Source organism: Petaurus breviceps, unplaced genomic scaffold (genome assembly GCF_028583685.1).
Source record: "Petaurus breviceps papuanus isolate PSGF00001 unplaced genomic scaffold, PetGlider_PUasm1.0 90700, whole genome shotgun sequence".
NCBI classification, from domain to species: Eukaryota; Metazoa; Chordata; class Mammalia; order Diprotodontia; family Petauridae; genus Petaurus; species Petaurus breviceps.
In genome coordinates this window covers 3352913-3367355 of record NW_027187315.1, presented here as the reverse complement: position 1 = coordinate 3367355, position 14443 = coordinate 3352913, and the positions used below count along the sequence as shown (strand labels likewise).

Sequence of the window (14443 nt, the reverse complement as noted above, 5' to 3'; positions counted from 1 at the left end):
ATCTGGGCCTATAAGTTTGAAGAGTAAAGGAAACTGGTTGGATTGGGCGTGGATTGTTTCTGTGTCTGCTTCTCGCCTCTGGTCCTGTCTTTAAGAAGTGGGATATTTGCATTTTAAAAGAGGACTACTGGGAGAAGACTATACATAATGCAAAGGAAGGAATCCCTATTGTAGGATTTTAGGTTTGAGCCACAGGCCAGTGGGAGAAACCACTTACTCTGTTTATCCATAAGGCTAGTCCTGCTATTGTTATGTCAAGAAAGATATTTTCCAATTCCACTTTTAAGAATTTCCATTCTTAAGTAATGGGAATTCAGATCATCCACTTTATCCTTAGACTGAAACCATAAATAAGGAAGAATAAGGGAATAAGCATTTATTAAGCATCAAACTAGGCATTTTATAAATAGTATCTTATTTGATGCTCGCTCATAACAACCTTGTGTGGTAGGTTCCATTTTTTTTGGAGGGGCAATTGGGGTTAAGTGACTTGCCCAAGGTCACATGGCTAGTAAGTATAAAGTGTCTGAGGCTGGATTTGAACTTGGGTCCTAACTCCAGGGCCAGTACTCTATTCACTTTGATACCTTTTTTTGGTAGGTTCCATTTTAATCTCCATTTTACAGTGAGGAAACTGAGGTAGATAGAGGGTAAAGGACTCACCCAGGATCATACATATAGTAAATGTTTGAGGCTGGATCAGATCTCAGGTCTTCTGGACTCCAGGCATAGGCAACCTAGCCTACTATTGAATAAATTCATTCAACTTCATATGTATATGTTTACATATAGGTGCATATATAAGTTTAAGCATACACATGTATTTCTACTCTAAAACTAGGGAAATTCAAATCGGAGTTGAAGGGAGTATAGTAAAGAGGGAAGACAGTTGTCTAAATATGCTATTTAGTTAGAACAACTATAGACTCTCTTTCCATGTATCTGTAATCTCATGTATTTGGGTACTCCTTCCAAAAATGCAGACTGCAACCTATCCAAGTTTTCTCATCTTATGCAATTCTAGTCTATATAAGCCCCAAAATCCTTCTGAATAAGTCTACCCAACATTCCAGGGACCTCTCTGTAATATTGCATGAATACAAGTAAAAAGCAAGGGATATCTGTTACCATCATTCTTGATGTATGATTGACCTGCCTTCTCTTCTAGTTATACTTTTTTTGGGACATCTTTTACATAGATTCCCTTGTATAGGTGTCTGTTTTTTCTCTTCATGAAATGTGGATATACGTTGCTGGTACCTATACCTCCTAGTGAATGTCAAGAGCTAGAAAAAAAAAAGAATCCAAAACTTATGGTTCTAAATCATTTGCTGGCTTTCAATAAATTGTTAGGATGTCTCCTAAATGGTAACTTGTCAGAAGAAACAAGGGGCATCTGCTTTTCCTGAAAGATACTAGTGCTGACTTTACCACTACCTTTGTTCCCCAAGGACTTGCTATTCTATACTTGAACTAGTAGTCAAAGATTAGACTTGTGTAAGAAAGAACCTTCTATGTTTTAAGTTGAATCTTTTCTGTTTAGAGAAAGATTCATAAATACATTTAAATCATTTTCTGTGTTTGAAAGCAGGACCAATAAGCTGGTTCCATAGGTGGATGATATATACTTACAGTCAATCAGGATCTTAGATGAGTTATAAAAGAATGCCATTATCACACCACTGGAAAAGTTTGGGTCCTGGGGGGATGAGATGGGGTAGGGTTTTTTCTTTGTCACCGAAAAATAATAATGAAAACCAACTTTTAATACAGTGCTTATAATGTTATTTCAGTTAAGCCTTACAACAATTCTTTGAGATAAATGATTATTACTACAGCTATTATTATCCTTTGTATATTAGGAAACTGAAGCACAGATTTGTCTATGTCATAATACTAGTGTCCAGTGTAGAATACAAACCCACACTTTCCTGACTCCAAGTCCAAGAATAGGAATTTGGGAAGGAAATGGAGTTGTTGTTTAAAGTATTACTACTGGCATTTAGAAATAATTTACTATAGTAACCAGGAAAATTTTAATTATAGGCAATTTCTCCATTGACCATCAACACCCTTCCTTCAAATCTATCCAAATCTATCTACAAAGGGTTGTGAATCTCCAGATATTCTTGTGCATACCCCCAGCAAGGTCTTTTGTATCATCAAAACTCCAAGTACCCAACTGTTTATACTATGTATTGATTAACTGCTTTTCTGTGATTCCACCACTGGGGGCACCAGTTAATTCTTTCTGTTTCCTTTTCTGTGAAATGGAACAAAAGCAAATCCCCAGGGCCAAGATGGCTGTTGCAAAGACATTTTAATAGAACTTGTTAAGTTTCTGCTTGAATACAGCTCTCTCTACAACCACAACATAACCTACCTTTCTTTTTAACCTTGCTCCTAGAGTTACTTAGGCAGCAAAAGCAGGGTGGGGGTAGGGATAGGGAGGCTGATCTGTTTAGTTAGTATAGACCTACCACTTTCAACTTGAACTTATGCAAGGTTGAACTTATGTAAGGTTGAACTTATGTAAGGTTATCTGTCCTTTCAGTATTTGGAGGCCTTGTCTATCTCTGGATGGGAGGCTACCCTCACTATCCTAGATAGTACCCTAGACAGCCCAGGATGATTACTTGCTCTAAAGAGACCTCTGTTCTGTATATGACAACTTAGAAGCACTAGAGATCAGAGGTTCCTGCGAATCCCAGCATCTCAGTAGGGAGCAGATCCACGCTTTCATGGTGCCAACAATTCAGTACAACCTACATTGTGAATCTGGTTTGCCTCATTCTTCTAATACCATGATCTTTATGACTGGCATTGCCCAGTGGAGACATCTATCATTTTAAAATCACATAATCTTCGAGTTTGAGGGAAATTTAGAAGACATCTGGTTCAACTTCCTACCTCATGCAGGACTCACCTCTACAACATTCCATACAAGTGAATCCATTCTCTGAACACTTGGAGCAGACATCTGTATGCTCCATGTGTAAGCTTTCTTCTAGGACCCAATTAACTAGCTATGGCATTGATGAATACTGTTCATCATGAGTGGTCTTCTGCTGTGTTTTTAAAGTCACGCTCCCCATAACAGGTATAGATGTCAGAATTATGCCCCAGGGAGAATGGTACCCACTGTAGGTAAGACTCACAGTGACTAAAGAAAGTATTAAAACCACTTCCAGCAACCACCATTATGTTTCCTGAGCTACTTCGTACTCTCTTCCCCCCCCCCCCCGAGTATTTTATAGAAAACTAACTTTTGGTTCTTACTGAAGAACTGTTTAAAGTCTGAATATACACCTAAAAAATATTTGGGACAAAAAGAAGAAATTAATTATCCTGAATAAAAGATCTATATGTTTATTCCTTATTCCTGTGAATTCCTCTGGTAACTCCCACCCAGCACTTTGACCAGACTTTCCTTCATTCTGTAGCTCCTTTTAATTATCTCTCTCCGGCCCCATTTTAGACAGCCTGACAGTGCTTTGTTCAAGTACAGCAATAAATCCAAGTCTGTTCCTAATCCTTTTTGGTCCTGACCTTCTGAGGGAGCTGTGTATTTGGAGCCTGTCTTGATCTTCTGGCCCGTGGAGGTTATTAGGCTGAATAGTGCTGCTGCTGCTGCTAAGCACTTAACAGGGGTGTGTGTGTGTGTTTTCTTCCCCTTGCACACTCATTATGGACATCTTACTAAAAAAAACTGCCATAATTATTAACCAAAACTTGCTCTAGCTTCAATCCAACCCATTATTTCCAAAACAAGCAAGAGTATCCACCAGTTTCACACTATGTAAACTTGCCCAGATGCCCGTAAGAGTTACAAAAAAGGACTCCTGAATCAGTAACTCTCGGGACCTTTGTTTTCCAAAGCAGGGTGAATAAGAGTTGTTGAAATTCCTTTTCAGCCACACACACACACACACATACACACACACACACACCCTCCTCTCAGAAGATACACTGTGACTGTAACCTTACTGATGAGCTTCAGGGCCAGTTACGTGACTGCTCTCCCAAGACACCCAGGGGCCCAGAACCAACCTAGAGTGCAACAGAACCAGTTAAGCAGCCCTGCAAACCAAGGCTGCCCCTGGGCGCGCCCTCGGGAGGAGGATCTAGGTTCTGGAGCTTTGAAGTGGCTGAGGATTTCCCTAGGCAGCTTCTGGCCTGGACGCCTTAGGTTCCTATAAGGTAGATCCAAACCTCCCACTGGCCCCCTGGGGGTGGGGGGGTTCAGTGAAAACCCTCTCGGAAGAAGAGAACAGCAGGGATCGCACTACCTAGGGCCTGGAAGCCTGGGGGAATCCGCGTTGTTTCTACTGCAGCCCAAGCTCCGTGAGAAGGAAATAACGCAGCTTTCTCGCTTAGCTACAAGGGGGCGGAGAACTAGAAGCGGCGTTTGGCAGGGAATTCATCAAAGCGTAGGACTGGGACCAGGAGTGGGAGGGAAGGGGGAATGGAGGGAGGAGGACGAAACGTTCGTATCTGGGGCTGAGGCAGGAGGGTTTTTAGAGCGCGAGTGAGCAGCTGAGAGCATGCTGTGTGCGTTTTCCTCCCCCCTTTTTTCCTCCTCCCCCTCCTGCTGCCGCTGCAGAGATGGAACCACGATAAGGGGCAGGCAGCTGCGGCAGCTCTCGGGCGCCGGGCTTAGCCCCAGGTGCGCTGAGGTCCAGCAGCAGGCCTCCCACTCCCATGATCCCTCCCTCCCTTCTGTTTTCCTGGCTGCACCCGTACTCGGCCTTGTTCCTCTCCTCCCTCCGCCCACCCAAGCTCCTCCAGCTCTCTAGCACCCGGTACACAACTGAGCCTGGAAAGAGCTACGTCCCTTTCTTACTCAGACAGTTCAGGGAGATGGCAGGGATCCACATCTAGGAAATGAGGTGAAGGTTGCCCACACTCCCACAACCACTGTGCTGCATCTCGAACTGTAGAGTCAGAGCTTCCGAGGAATACCTTTTTTTTTTTTTAAACAACGGTCTTCACCCTTGCTACCCTCAACCAGTCCTTGGCTGCTGGCAGTTCAGACCCCCTCCCTTCACAAAGCCTCCATAGGGCAGGAACGGGAAGGGGGAACATCGTGGTTCTCAGATCTTTAATTATACTTCCAGCTTCAAACCTCCCTCTCCACGCCCCCGCCCCCTCCCACAACCCTGTAGTCGCCGCTGTCTCGCAGCCCTTTAATCAATTTCACGATATTAAATATTAATTTTCCGCCAGCTAGGCTTTCTCCAAGGAGAGGGAGCCGGGCGGGCGAGCAATGCCGAGAGGACGAAGTAGGTGCTTTCGTCTTCTTTCCGGAGATAAGGAAAGATTGGATTCACGATCGAGAGGAAAAGAGAGTGGAGCACGCCTGGCTACAATGCTAGAATCCGGCCGCGAGCGAGCACTCGAGGGAGATACTGGCCTCTCGCTCCTCTATTGGATAACTTTAAAGTACTTAGGAGCTCAGCTCAGTAAGCCGTTTGGGAGAAGAGAAGAAACGATGTTGCAATTGGAATTCCGGTGTACGATGTGCGCGTGAGCGACTGCAGCCACTGCCTTCTCTTTCCCCAACTCTTCTCTTGCTTCAGTCCCTCTCACCCCACCCCAGGCATAGACATCCCCGCGCGTACCCGTTGCTTTGCAGGGATGATGGATCGTGCCTGGCGGGGGTGATTTGGTGTTGATCGCACATTATCACTGGCAGGTTGGACTGGTTGCTGATGGACGACTTCTAGCGGCTGCAGCTCCTTCAGACTGCGCAAAGGACTCGCGCTCGCTAGCTCGCTTCTTCCCGCCAGGGTCTCTTAGCTCAACCCTCCAACCCGAACTCCCCTGCCTCTGCACCTTTCGACAGGAGTTAGGTTTAGGGCACTAAGGAGCACTCTCATCTCCATCCCATACATACTTACTTCCCTCATAGGCCACTCACACTCCATTCCGCACCAGCCTCTGTGGCCACTACCACAACTAGTACGTGCTGTTTGGGCTTCGGGCCAAGGAGAGGAAGTAAAGCTTCTGACACTTTTCTTTCTATCTGTCCCCTTCTCCCGCCCCCGCCCTTCCATATTTTCCACCCAGACCAGGAGATCCTCGTATTTATTTTAGCACTTCTGTTTTCCCACAGAATTGCTGAGAGACACACGAGTCTGGGGAAAGGGAGAGAGGAGAGTAACCATGATTCAATAATTTAGAATTCCCCTTCTATCCTTGGTCCCTTTGCCAAACCCACATCTCCCTTCCTCTCCTGTTTGTTCAGAGTCGCCTCGGCGGCGCTGCCGTTCCTCTTTCTTTCTCGCCCCCCTCTCCCCCTTTTCTAAAGTGCCTGCAGATACAAAAGCGGTTTCGTAATGCCTTCCGTCTGCGAGAGCTGGAGGACCTTGGCTAACCTTTCGAAAACTGATTGCAACTGCCTGTTAACAGCCTGTACTGACCGCACAGGGTACAGAGTACAGGGTAATAATTTAAGTGACAGACTGCGAGGTGGCCCGGGATCAGCGGAGCGGCCTGGTTAAATCCTGCCAGCCTGCTCTCCTCCCCCTACTTCGCCGATGCTGCCCCACCCCCACCCTCAGGAGTCTAGAAACGGCGGCTCCACTCAGACTCTTTCGGAAGAGAGGTGTCTGTCCGTAGGTCTGAGTCTCTGTAATTAAGGGGGGGGGGGAGAGCAGGCTACCCCCCCACCCCAGTTTGTATTTCTTGGTGCTACGCGACCCTTTGAGCCTTAGGGGCAGTCAGAATTTATCTTTTTCTGCAAAATAGAAATAAACAAGTTACCTCTACTGACATTGGAAACTACCACTGGGTCTGAGTTATTGTGGTGTACAGAAAAAGGGAAAGATTCGGACCTTGCTTTAAAGTCTGGGTCCTCCTTCCCTTCCCTTACGCCTTCACTCTCCACCCACCCCTAACATACACTCAGGACAACCTGCTTAGCCCGGGGTGCCTAAGGCTCAGAGAGAAATACCAGAAAGACCATGTTGTGAGTATTGAGAGCTTTGGATTTTTTTCTGGTTGTTATTGGAAATCAGACAGAAGTGGGGTCTGTGGAAAGCTGGGACATGGCGGCGGCTGGGGGGGGGGGACGTGACAGGGAACCTAGGGTACAGCTTCGTTCTTCTCTCTTCTCTCTCTCTCTGGAGAGCTCACCAGCTGCTCTCCAACAGGCAGCGCCTTGAAATCTATTTAAAGAGAGAGAAAGGGGAGGAGAACAAAGGGGGGGGGAATGAGAAGGGGGCGGCGAGCCTGAACCTCCGGAAGGGGGAGAGCGGGAGAGAGAAGGGTGGATCCACCGGTTCGCAGCGCACATCGAGCTCTCACATCTGTATATGTTCCGATCGATGGGGAGAATGGATAATATTTGTCAGCTGCAGTCCTTTCTCTTTGCCTTCCTCAGGAAGGGGGTGGGGGTGGGTGTAAGGAAGAAAACTGGGCAGGCAAAAGAGGCCGCTTCAAGGGCAGCACATTTCCTAATACAGCCATCTATAGAAATGAAAGAAAGCCTTGGGATTTTTTCCTTATTATCATTATTAATTACTTTTTTATTATTCCACAGTAGCCGGAGAGCTCTTAGCAGCTGTCCCCTCTTACCCTCCCAGTCGCTCATCTCCCATTCCCTGGCTCTTCTCTCTCCCCAGTCTCCCTTTGTTGATACTCAAGCTGCTATAACCTCCTCGCCTCTGAGCTGTCGAAAAGAGGGCCTTTTGCTCTGTCACCCTAGGCCGCTGCCTCAGCTCAGGAAACTGGATCGTATCCTTTTAGCTGCTGATGTTACTTCGGCCGCTTCCACAGCTACCTCGTACCATAAGGAAAGCCAGCGGAGAAGGGAAGGATTTTTAACCAAAATGGGGGTGGGGGGGGAAGAGTTTTAATGTCTGCCCACCCGGAAGAATAAAAGTCTGTCTAATGGGCTGCCGCTTCCACCGACGCCCCTCTCCCCAAATCCGCCTCCCAGACCCTCCCTTCCAACACTTTGAGACTATATCCCCTCCCCGCCCCACCCCCACACAACCGCCCCTGGCTGGCAGTTGCACTTTGACTGGATCGTTCCCACACATGGTCCGCATTTCGAACAGCGGCAGCGTGTTTCCTCTCAGTTTCCCCTCCTCTGTGCTTTTCTGAGCAAAAAGGGAGATTTAGAGGAAGTTAGAAACCAAGTGAGTTAAGCGAGGAGGGGGGCGGAGGATCTCGTTCTCAGCCTAAACTACCCTAGAGTCAGAGGGGAGAGCCCCTGCATGGAAAACACTGTCGCCTCTCCCGCTCTCCTCCGCATGGATATAGCCTGGAACCTGGGCCCTGGCCAGGGTCAAAGTTCTCAGAAATGGAGCACCCAGGGAGTAGGGGAATGAGGGAAAGTGAGTTCGTGCAAGCTGCTGCTCTTGCCCCCAGACAGTTAAATAGTTTATTTGCACTCCCAGAAGCCAGGATTGCGAACATTTCAGCCATCAATGGAAAAATAAGTAAATATACGTTAACATTTGCCTGAGGATTCACTTACAGCAGGATCATCTTTCTGAACCACCTCAACTCTTGGAGCTTCCCCTTTTGCTCCTCTTGGAGGCAAAGCACCCTCATCCCAACCTCCAACATCAAGTGGGTGCCGGGGATCAAGCCCTGAAAAGATAAGGCAGGGTCCAGGTTTCCTATGGAGAGGAGACAACCGCCTTTTCCCTTTCATTTTACCAGTGATGGGGCCTGGGAGGGGGGCCGGTGAGACCCTGGAGTGCCGCGGCATCGGGGAGTGATGTTGGCTATTGAGGGGTGGTAAGTGCTGGAGCTGGAGAAGGTGTCTTGGGTTTCAGAGTTTTTGGGCCTGGTCTAGCGAGGCTGCTTCTATCACGGGATGGCAAAATGCCACTTCTCTGTGAATGCTCGTGGCTTCCCGGCCTCCCAGTGATTCTGGCGCGCATACACTCGGCTGGGTAGCAGTCACTTGGCTAGGTTCTTCGGCACCTTTGCGCCGAATTCGTGGTAGCTGGAGACTATCCTTCCCCTCCTCTTTCCCCGCCCTCACCCCGGTCCTCTACGTCCTCTCTGCAGACTTGGCCTCTCCACTTCTTCGATGTCACGGTCGAGGTCTCACAGTCTCCTTGGATCTCTCCCCTTCTTGGTCATTCTCCCCTACTCTATCCTCCGTCTCACTCGTTCTTTCTTCTTCGACTTACTTTCCTTTGTTTCTCTCTTTCCTTTCAGTGTCTCCCTGTCTCTTCTCTTCTTCACTCTTTTCCCTTCTAGCTCCCTCTCTTGTCTCGGCCTCTTTCCCTGGAGCCCCGTAGCGCAGTCAGCCATCCTTCCTGAGATTCAAAAAGAAGTTTTGTGTTTCCCCCGGGGGCAGCAGCCTAATGCTTCCCTTGTTTTCTGGAACAAAGCTGACATTCAACTAGGGGGGGGGGGGGGGGCAGCGGCAGCTAGCCCTCCCCTTCTCACAGCACCCCGGGCCTCTCCTTCAGAACACCAACTCCAAGGGCCAAGTCAGCAGTGGGGGTAGAGTAGTTCGGGGCGGGGGAGGGAGGGTAGGGAGGAGAGCTGTTTCCAGAGCAGAGGCCCTGCCACAATTGTCTCGTTGCAGTTCCCTTCTCCGATCGCCGCGGCCCTGGAGCCTGAGAGAGGGCGGGATATGTTGGTGTCTGGGTGAGGTTCCCAGCCAGCACAGGGAGAATGAAGGGGGTGGGGAGTGGAACTGGGGGCGCACGAGGCTGTTTACTGATTGACTTTACTGCTGGAAACTCACCAACCGCAGCTTGAGAGCACTGGGTAGAGTTACCATGCTGCCGTCCCTGCCAGCTTGAATAAAAAGCAAAGCGGTTAGATCTTACTATTTCTCGGCTTCGGACCGAGGCCAGGGAGGTTGCCCACAGGCACTGGGGGAGACTGGGGAGGGCAGGGGAGGGGGTGGAGGAGAAAGCTTCTTTTCTGAAGGAGATCACTTCTGACACTCCTCCAGCTCCTTCTTTCCACTCTCTTCCCCTCCTCCCCTAGAGGCCAGAGAATCCCCCCTTCGTCCCCTCCCCCCCACAGCGAGAAATGACAAGGGTCAGGCAGTCGAGAGTGGAGTAGGTCAAAGGGCGCTGCCCCCTGGGGTGAAGGATGCTGAAGCTAGCGTCGTCGACTCCTAGCGAGTTACGGTCTAAACGAGGTCTTTAGAATCGCAGGCGTGTCGCTTCTAGAATGCACACCGCTCTCACCCCCTACAGAAACGAGCTTTTACGAAAAATGGACTTGATACCACAACCCTAACCTTTATATCCTCTTCATCCTGGACTACTCCAGATGTCCTGAACGGTTTTCTCCCTCCCCCTACTTTCTATAGGTTCCCTCCCCCTCCCCCCTTTCTTTAGCTGGAAAAGAGAATGGAGTTATTATTAAACCCAAGCTACTGCAGGCTGCTCTGTAACCTTTCCTCTTATTCGCTTTTGCTCCTGGCCACCAGCAGCCATGCCTCATTCTCGTCCTTTACTCTCTCCCCCCCCTCCCCCGCCCTTCCTGTGGTCTTTCCAGCTTTTTCCTCCACCCGGCCGCCGGCCCGCCCCGGGCTCCCCGAAGGCGGGCCTGAAATATGATACTGCATCGGAAAGACTGTATGTAAACACCAGGCGTGCACTGGTCCCCAGCCGGAGTAGCCGGGACCCCGAGGCTCACTGCCCTCAGCAGCTTGGAGGTCCAGGGGCCCTCCCCGCTACCTGCTCCCACTCCTCCCTAGCAGCCTTTCACCAGGCTCCCTCACTCAGTCACTCCCTCCCCCCTCTCCCCCCGCAGGATTGGCGGTGGCCTGCGGTGTCGCTCTCTTGTTTCCCAGTTGGCGCGGCTAATTGGATCCGCCGCCGCTGCCTCTTGTTGAATTTTCTAGCTTGAGATCGTTCAATCGTGTCTGCCCAAGCCCTCCCCCCATCCCCCACCCCAGCTGTTATCTCTGCCCGGCAACTTGTTGGCTTCAAGGAACCGTCCCTTCGCTGACCCCTGCTATAAGCTCCCTCTTCATGGATGGTCTGCCCCTCTCCATTGATAGTCTGCCCCTCTCACCCAGGTTGTTTCTAAGCTTTACTTGGGAGATGGGGTAATATTCTGTCCCTGAATTCCTTATACTAAAATTTCAACAAGAATAAACGAAGAGGAAGAACAATTCCTAGCCTAAGTGCACCACTCCCCATCCCCCCCCCGCCCCCCAACCTCCCTCACCTAGCAGGCCAGTGCCTAGTAAGAAAAAAACGCGGGCCTAGGAATCGTCATACTTGTCTTTGTTGGAACAGGGCTTCTTGAAAAGCCTCTGGGAAGGAGCTATCTACGTAGCAGCTCCTTTAGAAGTTCCAATCGTCCCAACAAGGGTGGGGAGCCTCTGTCTATTCTTTCTATGACGGCCGGCATTATTTGTTGTCATAGAACTATATAAACATCTATCCTTTCTCTTCCTAGATTGTACCAACCGCCTTCAGCGAAAATGCAATGAGTTTAGCTTTCTCCTCGCAGTAACTGCACTGGCTGAGGGGTGTAGGAGATATACCAGGCAACCTCGCTAGTTGCTCTTCTAGTCTCTAGTGCTCCCAAGTGTCTCCTTTTCAATGTGGGAAGGGTAGGCAAAGCAGCCTGGGAGGCCGCTTGGCAGCCTATTTCAGAATCTTCACACACACCACCACCACTACCACCCTCTCCGCCCCCCCACCCCCAGGCGCCTGCGCATTGTGTCTCTCAAGGAACTTGGGTGCTGGAATCCTGTGGCTTTCCTGAGCCGATCTTTTCTGATCTCCAGTACACAGTCTTGATGTTCTCTCTGCTCAGTTCCCTTCCGTCGTCTCACACCTTGTCCGTGGCTCGATGCCTTGTCACTTCAAGACAGTGGGAACTGATTGCCATGCTTGCTAATTCGGACATAAGGCTCAAAGATCCAGAAAAAAAAACGGAAGATTCTTTGAGAGTCCTGGCCCTGGCAGTTGCATGCAGAGGCGTTGTCGTGGGGATTGTCTTGATTAAAAAGGGAGGTGATAACTGTGTGGTCCTTTGGTGATGACACACATCCAACATATTCCAATATAACCCCCGGAATTTTCCTTTCTTTGAGGAGGGTTTTTGTGCAGTGGGTCTTGCTTGTTCGATACCATTACTCTGCATTGTAACATTTCCACATGTTCTCTCAGGCCTCAAGTATGAAAGTGTTCACATATCCCATGACCCAACCATAGATCTATGCCTGAAGCAACATAACTTCAGCTTTTCAGGTGACTGATGTTCTGGTGATGTTAAAAAGTGCTTTCTTTGATGCTTCTCTGACAACTGTTAGGTAACAAAGAATTATGACTACCAACCAGCACATTAACCATCATTTTCTAACACTCCTTCCCTTCCTTTCTAACTTTTAAGCAAATCAAGGCTATGAGGATTTTCCAGAGGTGTCTTATTGAATGAACCAATTTATAACCAAAGTAAGATTTCCAGGTCAATCTATATTAGTTTTTACCACTGTTATGACAAAACGTGGTACTGTCAAAATTAATAGTATAACTTGGAAGCCTAGCTCATAGGCATATATATGTATATATACTATGTCTACCTGTATGATGTGCTCCAAGTCTGAAATATTCTCACTTAAAACTCAATAACTTCCTTCAAAGCACAGCTCAGATGCTACTTCCAACAGAAACCCTTTTCTGTTGTCCCCAGATATTGGCATGCTCTCCTTGAGATTACTAAATAGATAGATAGATAGTTACATAGTTTCTTCTGTATGTTCCATATTCCAAAAAGGTTGGGAAAGAAGGTAAGGTCTTTGAGGGCAAGGATTTTTTCAATTTCCTTTTTGTACACCCAGTATTTAGTACACAACCTTGAATATAGCAAGTACTTAATAAATATTTGTTGAGCTGAATTCTTTGATAACTCAAATATTACTTGTTGCAGAATCAGGTAATTTCAACATATACCTCATTTCCAGCTTCTTTTCCTTTGTGCTCACTAAATAGAAAGTTTATCTTTCAAAAGGTATTTTTAGTTCCCCAAATCATAGGACAATATCACTTATTTCTTTTTAAACACTGGATAAAGTATAATTCTCTGTTCTGATAAAGAAGTCAGAAATGTGTGTTCCTCTCTGATCTGGAAAAGTATTACTGAGAAGCTAATTATGCATCCCAGGAGTCCATTCTTCCTCTGGCTGATAAGTTTTCTCTTTTTCAATTTGGATTCTTCTCTGTACATATTTGCTTAGAACAGTTCCTGGCACATAGTAGGCTCTTAATAAATATCACTGTGATTGGTTGAAGATAATCAGAATTTTAATCTTTGTCCCAGTCTATCCCCCATATCCAAGTGAACCTGAAGGTTAAGCACTTCTTTCTCTAAGGCCATGTTTTTGCTTAAAATATTCTGAATCCAGTTCTGGGGATAATTATTCCAGTTTCTTTTCCTTTGCAAAGAATATACTAAGCTTTTAAGATTTCTGGTCCTCTGTAAGCTTATGCCAAGAGCCTCCAATGTCTGTGGTGATCTAACAAGTCCATGAAAATATGGAGTCCAGAGAAGGTTCATTGGGAAACTGAGGAGAACTCAGTGCTTGAATATCAGAGTTGAATATTAGGGGAGGGGGCTTAGGGAATAAAGGACCCAAGCTAAACAACAGTAGAATCTGTAGTAATGCCTCTTAAAGACCTGCTATTTTTTGGTCTCTTTTCAGTACCTTTGGGAAAATACATTTTTAGCATAATGAGAAATAAGGTTTATAAACTAATATTTATTCCTAAGATACATTTATTCTAGTCTCTGTTGTATGCTGATTCTTTGCTCACCTTGGCTCAAGTAAGCATTCCTTTATTTTCCTGGAGAAACAATTACCTTCCTGTGCCATATCCTGACTGAGCTATTTCCCAAGTGATGTTCAACTATTGATTTAAATATCTATATTTGATACTGACTATTAAATAGTTTTACATGATAGAAGATGTGATGAGCATCATAAGGCATGCCTAACACTTTAGCTGTGATTTTATTGCTCAGAAACCTTAGATAAATACAAGGCACAGGAAGTGTTCTGGAGGAGGGGATGATTTGGACAAAGGTGACCTGTGAGGAGAGGGAATGGTCCTGAGAAAATCAAAGGTATTGCTGAAAGAAAACAAAAAAGACACAAGACTTGTGAAAGCACTCAGCTAGGCACTAACAGCTGCTCCTCTGCTGCTGCTCTTCAGGCTGTTGCGGCCTGTTAACAAGATGCCTGTGGAAAATGATGAGGTCTGTTAGGTTGCAAGCTGGGCCTTGGAAGGATCAGAGGAAAGGAAAGGGGAATGAGGATTTGTTTGCCCTTCCTAGTGTTTCCTAACTGGACTATTCATTCTATCCCTGTAACCCCTTTCTCTCATTCCTCCTTCTGCACTCACACATCTCAAGCCTCTCCATCTCCATCTCTTTCTCTCACCTGTGTGGGGGAACAGGGTAAGTGATCACTTGTGCTAAGTTGCTGTTTCTTGCTTCT

The 14443-nt window shown here is 47.2% G+C and overlaps 1 protein-coding gene across 1 annotated transcript in view; it reads left to right on the top strand.

Moving 5' to 3' along the window:
* The window catches only part of BCOR (BCL6 corepressor), a 158849-nt gene that overhangs the window by 22415 nt on the left and 121991 nt on the right, over positions 1–14443 (top strand). The window lies entirely within an intron of this gene.